We start from the raw sequence: 16,874 nt of genomic DNA, 5'->3' as shown, positions 1-16,874 counted from the left end.
CTCGGGGGACCTAAGTCCAGCTCATATCTGCTCATTGGTTGGTTATTCAGTCTCTGGAAGCCCCCAAGCATCCAGATTATTTGATCTTTTGCTTTTCCTGTGGAGTTCATATGCATTCTGGATAGGAACCAGAATGTATCCATTCCTATCCATTCCTCAGTTCTTCCCCCAACTCTGCCACAATACTCCCTAAGCTCCATCTAATGTTTGACTGTAGATCTCTGCATCTGTTTTAGTCGGCTGCTGGGTGGAGCTTGTCAGAAGACAGTTATGCTATGTTCCTGCCTGCAAGCATAACAGAGTATCACTAATTGTCAGGGACTGGTTCTTGCCCATGGGATGGGTCTCAAATTGGGTTGGTCTCTGGTTGTTCATTCCCTCTGTCTCTGCTCCATCTTTGTCCCTGCACTTCATGTAGTCAGGACACATTTTGGGTCAAAGGTTTTGTTGGTGGGTTGATGTTTTTATCTCTCCACTGGGAATCCTATGTGACTACAGGACATGGCCATTTCAGGTTTCATATCCCTTACTGCTAGGATTCTCAACTAGTTGCCTCTTTAGAAGCCTCAGGAGGAGCTTATTTCTTTTCTGTCACTCTTGCAGATCCTCTTTCCTCTTTCTGATCACCCTTCTACTTTTTTCCTTTCCTGAAGGCTTCCTCAATGCCAACTGGTAATAACACTGTATTTGAGCAAAGTGCTCACTTTTGTATCGACTGTAGTGGGCTCTAGGAGTATACACAGCTGGCATCTTAGGAGTGCCTTCCATGTACCAGGCTCTGCACACAGCACCCTGTACTAGATCATTCTGGAGGACTAGAGGTGTGAGTCTCTATTCTAAGAAACAGAACTGAGGCTCAGTGAGATGAAGTGTCTCCATCATTGACCTTGACCTTTCTGTGACACTCAATGCTCACACCAACTTTTCTTCTCTTCCCAAATGTCAGAAGCTCCTTTCCCTTTTCCAGTCTAGACCCTTAGTCCTCAGTAATGCTATGGCTGTCCCTTTCTGGGTCAATAAGAGGTACATAAGACTGGGACTCAGAATCTGGATTCCATCTGCAGGTCCTAAAACATTTGTTTATCTAATTGACTATGATCCTTTTAACAGTGTGGTAAAGGCTTAGGGTTTGGAACCAGGAATTCTTGGGTTTAATCTAAGCAGTGTGACCTTTTGATATAATTTCAATAGAACACTCCATTTTTGTAATTATGACTTGTTTCATTTGTAAAGTGGAGATGATGAAACTAAATCCACAGGCAGCCGAGAGATTGAATAAAATCCGTTTGTGTACTGCTTGACTCAGTGACAATGTCTCTGGGGTGCTGGTCCATGTCCTGTGTGCTGTTTCTTACCTCAGTTGTTTTTTCATCTCTGCCACTTAGGACTTTCCTTAAATTTGAGTCAGTCAAATCTGAGTCTTGGCCATTTAAAAAGAAAGCTAAGGTCCTTATTTATCTGCTCATCTCTTTCCTACATGTAGTTTTGACAGAGCCATGGCTTTTATTTGTTGATTTATGCCTTTAATTAAAAGAATAATTTGCTGATTGTCTTGTCTCTAGATGTCTGAAGTGAGATTTGAACCAAGAGTGTTCTTCTTCCTCCACTTTTGTCTTGTAAAGAACCACCTATAAAGTTGGGTATGGTGGCATAGCACTATGGAGGCTGAGGCAGGAGGTTGCCAATTTCTGGTAAGCCTGTCTTACGGAAAACAAAAAACGAAACAAAATCAAATAAATAAGACCCAAGCAAGGACTTCATACAGTGGGTGGCATCATTGTTTGTATGCTTCAGAGAACAAGGCTTATGGAGAGAAAATAAGCTTCTTTCGTAAGATCACTTGGCTCCTGGGGTGTTAAAGCTAAAATTGAAGTTCTAGTCTCTTGAAACCTCAGCTTATGCTCTTTCTCTATACAGACCTTATGTGGCGCTAGCAGAGGTGACAAGGCACCCACCTTGCCCCTCTTCTATCAGTGCTGGAAAGCCCAGTTATCCATGACCTAAGGTAGACAATCCGCTATTAGGTTTGGAGGTCGAAGCAAGGTGCTTCCTCACTGCCTCCTGGCCGCCAGCAGCATAATCAGCCCATTAGCAAGTCGCCTAAGGTGCAGAATAACCTTTCTTGACAGGCTGTCAGAGGCTGGCCCAGAGGTGGGCAAGGAGGCAGGAGTGGGGAGAGAACTGATTGTAAGCTTGGTTCAATCCATAATTTAATACCAATGTGATATCTTCGATCAGTTTCATCTCTCCTAAACATTTCATGAAGCTCTTTTCCCTTACATCCTTTTAAAATAATGGAGCCTTACCAAAAATTGGCAGCTAGAGGTCAGATCCCAGGCACTGAGGTCAGAAGAAATGCCTTTGCCTCCTGCTGGCTACAAAGAAATGAAACATGAAATGGTCAAGGGCTTCCCATTCACCACCCTAACCCTATGGTGGTGGAAGCTAAGGCAAGGTTAAATTTTCTGTCGTCCCAGATGTCCAGTTATGAAAACACATTGCTATGAGAGAAAGCAAAGTATAGCTTTAATGGGCGAGGGCTGATGTGTTCTTCTGAAGCTCATTAGGAGCCAGGTGACAACCAAGTTATTGGTACCTACTGGGGCCTCAGTTTTATGGAAAATAGAGGAGGTCCAGAAGTCATGAGCTGTGATGAAATTATCTGATACATCAAACTCTTTAGTGTGTTTCCTGGAACATGATAAACAAGAGGGAATATGAAAGACACCAGTCAGTTGGTGGTTTCCATTCTTGCAGTAAGTCCTTGCTGTGTGCTGCTTGCCTGGAGGTAAGGCTTGAAATCCAAGGAATTAAGGTACTAATTAATGTGAAATAGCCCAGAATCTAAAGCCCAAAATCCCACTCTGGTGGTCAGAGCCAGAGCATCTGAGAGATAGCTGGTTAGGAGACCTCTATCATGAAGATAGGCTTGTCTTTAAGATGAAGAGAACCTGGCTTTCCTCTGGACATGGGGCTGGTGTTAGAGTGAGCACCCAGACTCCATAAAAGGGTAAGGAGAAGGCTCATCGTCAAAAGGATTCCTTGGAGGGTACTTGGGAACTTCTTGCGGAGTCAGAAAGTAGAACATGGTGAAAGTCACTGCTCAGAAGATCAACTGACATGCATGTACCACATGCTGGAAGAGTTCCAGTCATGGGGAGCTGAAGCTGGGGAAGCCAATGCACTAGATATTTTTTCTTCATCATGCAGCTATTAGACCTGGAACTGTACTTGTGCAGCCTTATCTCCCTTTTGTATATCTCCCCAGAATAGATGCAACAGCTAAAGTCCTTGGGTATGACTTGGACACCTCACTTTAGTTGTTCTAGAGGCCTTGGAATTTGGCCCATCCAACTGGGACAGCAGTAGCCCAAAGCAAACACTAAGCCAGAGGCGTCATTTGCTAGTTGTCCCCAATAATGCTGCTGGAAAGGGGTCCAAGCATGCAGAGGAAGCAAATCCTCTCCAAGAATGTTCAGTGGCTATCAAGTACCTGATGTCACTATAAAGCAAAGTTTGCCACTTTGCTCCGTCTCTCTAGCAATTTCCATTGACACTGATCCCTCTTAAGTCAAGCGAGGGAAGAGTGGCCCCTAAGATGGAAGGCTCAGGACAAGTTTACCTCTTTAGTGTCTCTTGAAATATTCAGTTTTCAAAGCATCAGGCACATCCATGCTTATCACTAGTTTTATTCCATCTAGGGCATGCGTGTCCATTCTCTTATTTTGATTACAAATCTCAGGCAGTTACCCAAGAAGACACCTTTCTCTGGCAGTTCTCCCTTACTTGTGGCAACGAAATGGAGACTAGATAGAAGGGAAGGTCTGTCTAAACCTCTAGCATATGTCTGTGCAAGAGCTAAGACTACAATCTGGGTCTCTGCAGTTCACTGAGAGGGATCAAGTGTATGGGAGAGGCCATGTGAAGTCAGGTTGTGCCTAGGTAGCCATTCCACTTTCCTCTTCCCTTTTGTCCTTCTTCCTCTTCCTTTCCTCCTTTCTCAGCTCTGATATCTCCTCTCACAGCAACAGTGACATAAGCTGCACACAAGCATGTATGGAGAACTCACTGTGTTTTAAATATCACATTAAATTCTGTCATTTACATTAATGCCCTTCCTAGTGATCCCAAAAGACAGACTAATTTGCCTATTTTAGAGGTGAGAAAAGTCACATTTAGAAAAGTGAGAAAACAAGAAAAGTTAAAGGACCCCCTGATTTTATGGCCACCACATCCATGTCAGTCGGGACAAGCTCTTAGCCATTGTCTTATTTGGAAGGTATGATGTTGACACTTTGTAATGTTGAGCTAGCTAAGTATCTATGTATCCATGGCTTCTTCATGCTACTTTGGCATGTTTAAAATGAGGTTCTTCTTTATATGGTGTTTTACTTGCCTTGCTATTACTGGGAGGCTCTAATGAGGATTAAATCGAATGAACTGGACTTGACAGTTTGATGAGGATGGCAGATCACATTCTATTCATCTCTAAATATTAAGTGCCTAGCTTAGTGCCTGGCATGTATACAACAGGTGGCTCTTAGAAACTTAAAGAGTAGTCACCATTCTGGTCCCCAGCATTCTACTGGCTAAAGACATGAGTCTTTCACCTAAAGAAACAGGGGACTGGGAGACAGCTCAACTGGTATAGTGCTTACCATATAGGCAGAGAGGCCTGAGTTTGATTCCCAGAACACACATAAAAAAGCTAGTTATAGTTATGCATACTTGCAATCCCAGTCCTGGGGAGAGAGAAACAGGCAGATCCCTTGGTCTAAGTGGATAGTCAGCTTAGCAAAACTGAGGCAGGAGAAATCCCATTTTGAAAAGCTAGATAGAGGGTTACCTGAATGACAACATTCAAGGTTGTTCTCTGGCCTGCATATGCACATAGATATATGTACTGTCATACTTTTGTACCTCTTCCATCATGTTCATATATACATACATATATGTATACATACATACAGAGAGAGAGACAGAGACAGAGAGGGAGAGGGAGAGGGAGAGAGAGAGAGAGAGCGAGAACAAGAGCCTCATGTATCTTTTTTGCCATGTCCCATTCCCCGTGGGAGGGGTCTGCAGTCTGAAGCAACTGTGTCTCTCTGTCCTTGTGGCCTCCAGGTCTCAGCTTCCTCTGGAGGTTATCAGTGAATACTTAGGGGGAAAAAGCCTGGGACTGTGGGGAGAGAGGGAGGCAAATTGTCCCTTCAAAGCATTTTCTACTTCCTTTTTATTTTTTAATTTCATTTTTTTTCTTTATCCAACGAGCTGCAGAGCTGAAATAATTTATTTTGGATTTGAATAGGATGCGATAAGCCGAAGAAGGGGCGGCCGGTGGACACGGTGGAGGCATTAGGTTTTAAATTAGTCATTTGATGCTGGTTTGGGGGGCCAGAGCAAGGGCTCTGGCTGGTGATGTGGCGCCGGGGCCTTTGACTGGCTGCAGCAGTGGTCTGGGTAGGAGAAGACAAAAGATTGCTAGAGCGAATACAGCAAAGGATTCGGGGTGAGGCATCCTGGGACTGCCTCCCTGGTTTTATATTAGGATTTTTAAGTGTCTCTTCTCACTTCCCTGCTTCTACTGTGAGACTGGCTGAGTCTCCTTCCTTTTTTCCCAGTCTCAGTTTTTGTCTCTGTGTGTGTAAAATGGGCATGATAATATTCACACTATCACAAGTCTTGTGAACACTTTTTTGTAAAAGGTCATTCCACAAATGCCTTTGTATTTGCAGGCTAGACTGGCTTTATTGAACTCCTCATCCCCGCTGAGCAGCATCAGAGCAAGGCCAGGCACATAAATAACTGGATGAAGGTGGCTAGCTATCCAGTCGTATCCCACTTAATGATGGGGATGAGCTCTGAGAAAAGTGTTTGCTATGATCTTTGTCATGTAAATGCCATCAGATACTAAGAATGCTGTGTTATCATTAGGCTGTGTCCCCTGATGGCACTACTGTCACATATGTGGTGCTATTGATCGGAACATAGTTATGTAACACGTGAATGTGTGTTTAAAGCATTGATATTAATAAAAACAAAGAGCATGCAGCATTTAGTCTTGGGGCTGTAGGACAGCAGATTCAGGGGAAAAAGTTAAGCAGGCCCACATTGTGATTTTCGAGTCTGTCACATGCCCTGTCAGAAACCCCTTAATGTTAATTCTCCTCTTCAGTTTGGTCTCCTTCAACTAAATTCGCTAAGTCCCAGCCTCATAATGCCACCTATCTGCTAGAAGCCCCAAGAGGATCCATGCTGTGTGCACAGTGATAGCTAAACACCTTTTCTTGATGCTTAGGTGTTAAACCTCTGTTCTTACTAATTTTATTCTCTGTATAAACTAGGTCCCTGATGCATCCAGGGATAAGCCTGCAGGGCTTCTGAATTTGCTCTGGGATTCTTTCTTCCTTTCCCATCCCTCTGAGATGTTGTGCCATCCTATAAACCCCACTCTGGAAGTCCCTTAGCAGGGAAGCCCTCTCTGAGTCCTGACAGAAATAGCAAGAAATGTATTGCTCTTATTTTACTTTACTCTGACAAGCTGGAACTCCGTGTCCTAGAACTTGGCCCTTGGTGGCCTAACTGGGAACAGAGAAGAAAGGCTGTGACCATCTAAGCCTTCCACAGGCTGCTTCCTAGGTGCTTCCGCATGCCTTAGAGAAGATTGCGTTTGTTCTATTGAAACTGTCCTTAAGGCTAAACGGAGGGAGTTTCTGTCTAGCTTGGGCTACACAGGGAGGCCTTGCCACAAACAGAAACAAGCAAGCCCAGGCCTTTTCTGCTAGCCTATTCCACAGAGAGGAACACTGAGACACATGTAGGATGGGAGAAGGATTGTGCTAGCTGGGGGAATTTGCTTATAGTTGTGTCTCTGATTATTATTATTAATAATAATAATGGGTATTATTACTATTTGTATTTATCACTCAAAACAGTGTCTTTTGTTACAACATTTTCACATATATTGTACTTTTCTTGAATCTGCCATTCCTCTCCTCTCTTCCTGGTGTCCTTCCTTCCATCTCTGTCACGAAAATGTTAATCCTTATTGTTAGTCACCATTTTTCTAGTTGGTTGATCTGGGGCAAATTGCTTTACCTCTGCAAATTCATTTTCTTATCTTTCAATAAGGCAAATGCCTGTGTCACAGAATTGTTATGAGGATATTAAAAATAATAATCATAGTCATAGTGACAAATGTTTGCTGAGTGCTGTCAGGATCCAGGAACTATGCTAAGTACTTTACAAATTTTAATTCAGTTGATCTTCATAGTGGCCTTGGAAACAAATTCTATTTATCCCCAGCTTCAGATGGAAATACTGAGGCCGACAAAGGTTCTTGGCAAGTAACCTTGATGTATAAACAGCCCTGTTCTAATTTCATCTTTTGTGTTATTGAGATATCTTGACAACCAACAACTTTGGGGAGAACAGGCCTATCACAGTTCCAGGATATAGTGCATGGCTGTGAGGAAGTGTAAGTGGCAGGAGCTTGGTACACCTAGTCAGACGACACCCCAAAGTCACGTGCAGAAAGAAATGAATGTATGTGTGCTTCCTTGTGGTCAGCTCAGTTTCTCCAGTCATAATGTTCAGAACCTCCTCCCTAGGGAATGGTACAGCCCATAGTGGTCTGGATCTTTCCACAGCAATTAATTTAAGACAATCTCTTACAGACATGCCCACAGAGCAACCCAAATGAACCAATTCCTCATTGAAACTTCACTTACTAGCAATTCTAGATTGTATCAAATTGGCAGTTAAAGCTAACCATCACAAGCCTCATATCCAGCTATCTATGAATTTATGAATTAAGAGTGCATGCAGGTTTTAGGGTTTGCCACACAGTGGGTACTCAAGAAATGCCACATTCTTCCTACTTTACGAAATTGTGTAGAGAAGATAGGATGTCTAGGATTGGGAGCTAAATCTGGCTTCTACAGAGTCTCATTTCCTTCTTATTGTCTTGCCAGGGGAGTACAAACATCTGGGTATGTTGTTGGGTGGGGGCTGAAATGCAGACACTATGCAGAGAGGTACAGTGCTTCCCTCAAACTCACCTGCACCCATTAACCAGATGGAACTTGGAAATGAATCTGAAAGCGCAAGGAGGATGACTTGAGAAAGAGATAAACACCTGGTAGGAAAAAATCTCCATTTTCTTTTTAGAGCCATTACATTTACAGTAACTCATGAACTCAGCACAAACCTAATTAAGCTTAAGTAGAGATGCCTAAGTTGGGAGAGTATGTATATAGGCTTTGGGCTGGTTAGAAAAGCAAGCACTTGGAAACAGTGAGTCTCATGGAAAGATGGTTGGACCCTACATAGGGTGAGCACATAAGTGGACATTCTGCCTGGACTATGAAGGTCCAGCGTTCATTCATCTCATTGATTCTTAATTTGTATTAACATTAGTGGGACTCAGCTGCTGAAAGAACAAAAGATCTTTGTGTCTAGCAGGCAACAATTCAAGTCCCTTCCTCTTTTGTTCTTTAAGTTTGTGATTTGTTTTATCGGAGTCTTGATTTCTCATCTGCAAGATGGGAACATCTCCCTCCCTGATGGGAAACTGAAATAAAATAATGGTGCTTGATGCCCTGCTAGACAAATGGTAGATGCTCAGGAAGTGGTCACTCATGTGGCTACGGTGCACCCTCTTGTCCTTATGGGACAGAAAGCACACCTTCTTCCTCTGCCCTCACAGCTCATTTATCTGCTTGTTTCCTTTGCTCATGTTCTGTAACTTGGCAAAGGACCTCCATCTCTGGTCTCAGTGATCATTTGATCCTGCAATGGTTAGAAGGACATTGATGAATATGACATATTCAGTATCTTGATATAATACTTGTATAATGTAGCTATCTCTCTTTCCTGATTCTTTGTGATTTTTCTGGATGTCCTACCAGATGAATCTGCTGTAGGATTGGAAGCATGGTGGTGAGGCCGAGACACCAGTGTTCCCTGCCATGGCCCTTCTAGATCATTCTACTCCTAGCCCATGCCAAGATATGTGGAAATGTCAGCTCTGGTAGACAGAGCTGCCCAATCAAGATACAGAATCATGAGTCAAGATCAAAGATGCTCATTGTTTTATAATCGTGAGTTTTCTGATGGCTTGTTATGGAGAGTTTACTGTGGCACAAATTATTTCCTATCCATGTTGAGACTTTTGAAAGCTTAGTTCAAATTCCTACTCCTTGCCAAGTTGTAGAATAGACCTAAGAGTTCAGAAGTGATGTATGAATATACATCACTTCTGTATGTATATTCATACATACACAAAATATATAAACATATATATAATGGATTAGTTGGTCTTTATAGTAAAAGAAAAAAATATCTGTCACAATATGGGTGAGCCTGTGAAGCATTTTGCTATATGAAAATAAACCAAAATCAGAACAACAAATACTGTGTGACATGCCTCACATGGGAACTCTGAAAAACAACAACAACAAAACACTACATTTCTAAAAGCAGAGGCAAGAGCTTGTAGCTGCCTGGGAGTGGTTTGTGTGGAGGAGAAATGGAGAGAAGTGAGAAGAAAGGTGCAATGTTTTACACAGACAAAAAAAAATAACTTCTGGATATGGTTTCACAGCCTGGTCACTGTTGATTATAGCTAATACTGTATTGTACACTTGAAAATTGCTACAAGAGTAGATCTTAAAGGTTCTCATGGCACATATACCTGCCCAAAGAAAACTATGATTGGTGATAGATGTGTTATGAGATTGTAGTAATCATTTCAGTGCCTGAGCATAGCGTGAGAGTGGACACATCAACTATCTACAAAATAGTATATGTTCACTTGTCAATTATAACTATATAAAACTGGTGGAGGAAGTCCTCCAGGAAGCATTTTAGAGTCAGCCATCTGGGTGATCTGATCCCTGAGGAGGGTTTTCAAGATTCAGTATTTCATACTGTGCATTGAAGCTTTAGCTGGCTCTGTGAATTCCTGCTGTAGGGCCAGGTTGGGACTGTGGATAGCTAGGTTCTAGAACACAGGGAGGAGATTGTTTTGTCTTCTTGTTACACAAGTTTGCAACAGTGAACTGGGAAGGAAGCAGAGAAATGAAGCTGCAAGGAGAGTAGGAGAGTCTGGTTATTTTTTATTTTTATTTTTTTATTTTTTGGCATTTGATATTTTCTTTCTTTACATTTCAAAAGTATTATCCCTTTCCCTGTCCCTCCCCCCTGAAACACCCTATCCCATCCCACCTCCTCTGCTTCTATGAGGGTGTAACCTTACCCACCCACTCCCACCTTCCAGCCCTAGAATTCCCCTACACTGGGGCATCAAGCCTTCGCAGGACAAAGGACCTCTCCTCCCATTGATTCCCACCAAGGCCATCCTCTGCTACATATGCAGCTGGAGCCATGGGTCCTTCCATGTGTACTCCTTGGCTGATGGTTTAGTTCCTGGGAGCTCTGGTTGGTTGATAGTGTTGTTCTCCCTATGGGGCTGCAAACCCTTTTAGCTCCTTCAATCCTTTCTGTAACTCCTCCATTGGGGACCCCATGCTCAGTCCAATGTTTGGATGTGAAGATCCACCTCTGTATTTGTCAGGCTATGGCAGAACCTCTCAGGAGACAGTTATATCAGGTTCCTGTCAGCATATACTTCTTGGCATCCACAATAGTGTCTGGATTTGGTGACTGTATATGGGATGGATCTGCAGGCGGGGCTGTCTTTGGATGGTCTTTCCTTCAGTCTCTGCTCCACACTTAGTCTCTGTATTTGTTCCTCTTTCTAAGAAGAACCATAGCACTCACACTTTGGTCTTCCTTCTTCTTGAGCTTCATGTGTTCTGTGAATTGTTTCTTGGGTATCATGAGCATTTGGCCAATATCCACTTATGAGTGAGTACATAGCATATGTGTTCTTTTGTTATTGGGTTACCTCATGCAGGATAATATTTTCTAGTTCCATTCATTTGCCTAAGAATTTCATAACTTCATTCTTTTTAATAACTAAGTAGTATTACATTGTGTAAATGTACCAAATTTTCTGTATTCATTGCTCTGTTGAAGGACATCTGGGTTCTTTCCAGTTTCTGGCTATTATATTTAAAGCTGCTATGGACATAGTAGAGCATGTGTCCTTGTTATATGTTAGAGCATCTTTTGGGTATATGCCCAGGAGTGATATATCTGGGTCCTCAAGTAGTACGAAGTCCACTTTTCTGAGGAAACACCAGAAGAGTCTGGTTCCTTAAAGGCAAGCCGTGGGACAATCACAGTGGATGCATGAAATTGTTCGTGTCTATAGAAGTGGCATTTCCTAATGTGTGACATTTGAATATAGTTGCTCATGTTGTGGTGACCCTCCCAACCATGAAATTATTTTTTTTGCTACTTCATAACAGTAATTTTGTTATGAAATGTAAATATCTGATATGCAGGATATCTGACATGCTACTCCTGTGAAAGGGCTGTTTGACACTCCAAGGCATCTTAATCTAAAGCAAGCTTCCATTCAGTGTTAACTTGTTGCTGGTGTGACTGTCTCCAGGTGCAGTGGTTTAGCCAGTGGGTGCGATGGTAGGAGTCCTGGGAGCAAGGTAGTATGTGAGTCCCATATCCCATTATCAGCCAGTGCAGCATTTCCTTGTTCTTTCCGGGACCACACGACATATGTCCAGTAGCTGGGACAGGTGGTCCATCATTAACTGACTGTAGGCTGCTTTCATCTCATGTTGAATTTCCTAGGCAATCCCTTGTGTGAAACCCATGGGTTATTCTCCTCAGACGATACAGCCACTTCTTTCATAATTGATACAGAATAGAGGGTACGAGGAATTTGATTATTTATTACACTCAAGACCTTAAAGAAAGACAAAGGATGGTGAGTGCACTGTCCATAAACATAACATGTATAAGTAGAGGCAGAATCATCACATTCTCTCTCTCTCTCTCTCTCTCTCTCTCTCTCTCTCTCTCTCTGTGTGTGTGTGTGTGTGTGTGTGTTTGTATGGTATGGGTAGGGGCTAGAGGACAACCTCTTCATTCTTCAGGTGCTGTCCACCTTGATTGTAGGGACAGGATGTTTGGCTTTGAAACTCACTGATTAAGCAATACTGGGTGAGTGGTAAGCCTCAGGGATCTGCCTGACTGTCTCTCCAGTACTGGGGTTATAGGATATGGCACCAAACCTAGCTCTCCACACAGTTTCTAAGGATTTAATTTAGGTCCTATGCTTATAAGACAATCACATAACCAGCTGATCCATCTCCTAGCCATGTATTGACTTTTCCAAAGGATGAATTAAAATTTTGCTACTCCTAAAATAACAACTAACATTTATGATTTTTCAATGAGACCACCAATAGAAAAATTATAGATAGAACACAGTATTAAAATGGACACTAATGTAGTAGCAATTTTAGTCAAAGAATGATTTTCATGATTATATGTACCCTGCAGCCTTCGTATTATAATAAACAGCACATCCCTTACTCCTGGTTCTGGCAGGACTATTATCAAGATAAGAAAGACTTTAATGACAATTCCCATGTCTCTATAAAGGCCTTTCATGTCTGGCCTCAAAGCTATTGGGAAGGGGCAGGTCTGGCTGTGGGGACTCGTGTGACTGTCCTTTATGTGCTGCCCCATCTCTGCTTTGCTTACATGGTCTATAAAAATGCTTTGCTACTAGGGACATCAACTGGACTGTTACAGGGAATAGTTTCATAGAGATTGAGAAGTAGTAAGAGAGAGATGTGTGCCACATCAGTGACATGAACAATGTGGAGAAGGAATTGATATAATTGATAATTGTTCAGTAGTATAACAAAGGTCAGGTTCAATTCCCAAAAGGCAAAGTAACAGCTGCTAAGCACTTAATGTTTACTTGGCCCTTTGAAATTCCTTTGTAGTTACCCTCACAGTAACTTTGTCAGGGTAGAATAATTTCAACATTTGACAGAAGGAACCATTAAGACTCAGAGGAAAGAATGTATTTCAGGTCACATAACAAAGACAAGTCTCAGATGCAGTTAAAACACAAGGCTATGAAGTTCGACAGCCACTCCCACCTTGCTGGCATCATATATCTTGTGGGTTTTATATAATCCTAAAGAAATTAGGCTATAGGCTGAATAATGGCCACGCCATATGTCTGTTTCATAATCCCATGATCATAGGAATTTGACCTACTAGAACAGAAAAACTTTGAGCATGTGATCATGTTAAGGATTTAGAGTGGGGATGCTATCTCCCTGGCTTAAAAGGGAAAATCAAAAAGAGAGAGGCAAGAGAGTCAGAGCCTAGGGGAAGTGATGTTTTACTTCATATGGAGTGATGTGAACGGCAGTCAAAGAATATGGTGATTTCTAGAAGCTTGAAGAAGGCAAAGGGCAGATTCTTCAAAGAAGTCCAACCTTGGCTTTAGCCCTCTGACTCATTTTTGGACTTCAGACCTCCAGAACAAAAACAAAAAATCAATGTGCATTGTTCTCAGACAGTCTTTATTTGTTATAATAGCCATAGAAGCTAAATACACATACCTTGGAAAGCAAATACAACTTTACTATCATGTTCTGATTGCCCTTGGAATAAGTCTGTCTGGGCTTATATTGAAATGAGAATTTAATTTTGTCCAAACAAAATTTTGAACCCTTGAAGGGAGAGATAAATCTAGAAAATTATTAAATGATTATTTTCATCATTGGAAGTCAAGGATAGTGTTAGGTAAAGTTTGGTTCAGTGCTGACTCACAGATTATTGAGAAGAAATCACCTTCCCTGTCGCACCCACTCACTGGTTCTACTTTTTAGGAGGAGAGGTGAGATGTCCTGAAAATGTGCTTATGTTGGTATGTAAGCCCTTTAATAAAAGTTAGAAAGATACTTCAGGTGTTAGAAGTTTAACTGTGCCAGCATGAAGACAAGAGTTTGATCTTTAGCACTCACATAAAAGCTTGGCATGGAACAACACATTTATAATCGCGCAACCAAAGAGAAAGAGACAAAGGTATCTGGGGCTTTCTGGATATCTAGTCTGTTTGAATCAGCAAGCTCTATGCTCAATAAGAGACCTTGTCTCATAAAAATTATGGAGAGTGGTTGAGGGAAGCACCCAATGTTAACCTCTCCATAGACATGCACATAGGCTCATCCACATACACAAACACATACATGTAAATGCACCCTCTGTCATGTATACCCACATCTACATACACATGTACAGATCCTTCCCCATTTACATGTGCCTTCCACCCTGTACACATAGAAGCACACCGTATATACATCTGCACACACATATGTATAGGCTCATGAACATATGCCCGCATACATGTGTACATACTTGTGAGGACAACTACAAACATTAAAATAAACACCTTTCATAGTAATATGACATCACCAGACATCTGACCCTGTGCTTAGAGGACTGACCTCTTGAACTATTGTTTCAGGCAATGCTGTATTGCTGTGAACAGCAACTCTTTTAAGAGAAAGCATTTACCTGGGGGCTTGGGTACAGTTTCAGGGGCTTAGTCCACTTATTATCTTCATGGTAGGAAGCATGGAGGCAGGCATGGGGGTATATTTTTGGAGACATAGTTGAGAGGTACATTCTGATCTGTAAGCAGAGGCGATGGTAGAGAGAGGGAGGAGAGGGAAAAGAAGAAGAAGAAGAAGAAGAAGAAGAAGAAGAAGAAGAAGAAGAAGAAGAAGAAGAAGAAGAAGAAGAAGAAGGAGAAGGAGAAGGAGAAGGAGAAGGAGAAGGAGAAGGAGAAGGAGAAGGAGAAGGAGAAGGAGAAGGAGAAGGAGAAGGAGAAGGAGAAGGAGAAGGAGAAGGAGAAGGAGAAGGAGAAGGAGAAGGAGAAGGAGAAGGAGAAGGAGAAGGAGAAGGAGGAGAAGGAGGAGGAGGAGGAGGAGGAGGAGGAGGAGGAGGAGGAGGAGGAGGAGGAGGAGGAGGAGGAGGAGGAGGAGGAGAAGGAGGAGGAGGAGAAGGAGAAGGAGAAGGAGAAGGAGAAGGAGAAGGAGAAGGAGAAGGAGAAGGAGAAGGAGAAGGAGAAGGATAAGCAGAAGGAGAAGGAGAAGGAGAAGGAGAAGGAGAAGGAGAAGGAGAAGGAGAAGGAGAGGGAAAGAATCTGTGGAGAGGAAGAAGAAGGAGAAGGAGAGGGAAAGGGAGAGGGAGAGAACCTGTGCCTGCTGTGGTCCTTCCACACAAGGCCATACCTTTGAATCCTTCCAGTCTTTCAAAAAACGAGTACTTCCTCGTGGCTACGCTTTTAAATATGGGAGCCTGTAGGGGCCATTCTTCTTCAAACCACATCTGTACAGATCATTTCTGGTGTGGTTAAAAGTGGGTATTTTGTAGCAAGTTACATAAACCAATCTTAGTCTTGTACATGTACTTGTCCATACAATTTTCCACAATTAACTGAGAATTAACAACCAAAAAAAAAAAAAAAAAAAAAAAAAGACATCAAAGACATCAAATCTCTTACCCCACAAAGTATAAGAAGCACAGACATAGGACCCTATTAACTAACTAGACGTGGACATTGTAAGATTCTAAGTTTTAAGTCTTTTATCCACATTCAGCTCTCAACAGAATTGCATTAACATTTATGCATGCATCTTGTGGATTTGAAGCCTCCAGATTGAACATCTCTGGCTTTTAGAGACTCAGAAAACCCTTCCCTTGTCAATTGATGTGGATTTCACTACAAATCTACTGCGCCTGGTTCCAGGTTATGTTTGTAATTCTAAGTCTTTGGGGTTTCACTCACACATCTCTGGCAACCCAGCACCAAGAGGACAGTCACAGCACATACCAGGCTTTGGTGGACTGGAGAATGGAAAGTTTTCTCCTTGATTCTTTGCCATACCTGCTAGCCACGGTCTCTGTAATAGTTTGAATCTGAGTTGTCCTATACTGGCTCACATTTTTAGCTCCTTCTTGCCCTATCTGATTATAGTACCTTGACTGCTGTAAAGTGGGGGTTGGCTGTCAGAAGTAGGTCACTAGTTTGCACCTCTGAAAGTTATAGCCTGGTCCCTACTTCCAGCTACTCTCTGTTTCCTGGTCTGCTAAGGAGTGAACATCCATATCATGCTCCTTTAGCCACAAATGGACCAGCTCTGCTATGCCTTCTGACCATGATGTCAAGAAACCCCTCTGTAACCATGAGTATTGATAAATAGTTCCTCTTTTAAATTGTTTCTGTCAGAAAACGTGGTCACAATGATGTAAAAGTAACAAATATAATAATCTCAAAGCAGTATTTGGGTCCTCATTTCTACAGACTTTTATCAACATACCTCCTATGGCCTGCCAACCATGATCCTGCTCCCATAAGATGCTAAACTCATCCAGAACACTTGCATGGGATGGTGTCAGAAAGTAGGTACTTGTCCCCTCTTTTCCATCACTTCCATTTTCTTATTTCTGCATCATTTCTTTGGATATTGAAGTGGACAATCAAAGTCCAATGGGGACATCAATACTTCTAGAGTTTGAGTTTAATCTTGAAGCAAAAATCCACAGGACTAACTATTGGATTAGGTGTGCTAAAGGGAGTGAGGAGAATAAGATGATGTTTATACAGTTTCTTTGTGACCCATGTAGACATGGTTCTATCTCCATTGGTATGGAAATACCAGAGAAGAAACAAATTCAAGGGAAAATGGAAATCTCTCTATTAGACATTCTGAGTCAAGAAGGGAATACCAACATTCTTGTGTGGCTCTCAGAAAGAAGACAGGACCCTCTGATACATAGGAAGTCCCTGGCATTTGTCCTGAGGCCTTTGTTTTAGGACCCATTGTGCATTCCCAGTTGGCCCGTGGTATTTTCCTGCCAGATAAACAACTTTCCAGAGTGCCAACATTAGACAGGGTCATTCTGTAATTGTG

The sequence above is a fragment of the Apodemus sylvaticus genome, chromosome 3 (genome assembly GCF_947179515.1).
Source record: "Apodemus sylvaticus chromosome 3, mApoSyl1.1, whole genome shotgun sequence".
NCBI lineage: Eukaryota > Metazoa > Chordata > Mammalia > Rodentia > Muridae > Apodemus > Apodemus sylvaticus.
The sequence above is the reverse complement of the archived record's forward strand: the minus strand, read 5'-3'. Positions refer to the sequence as shown.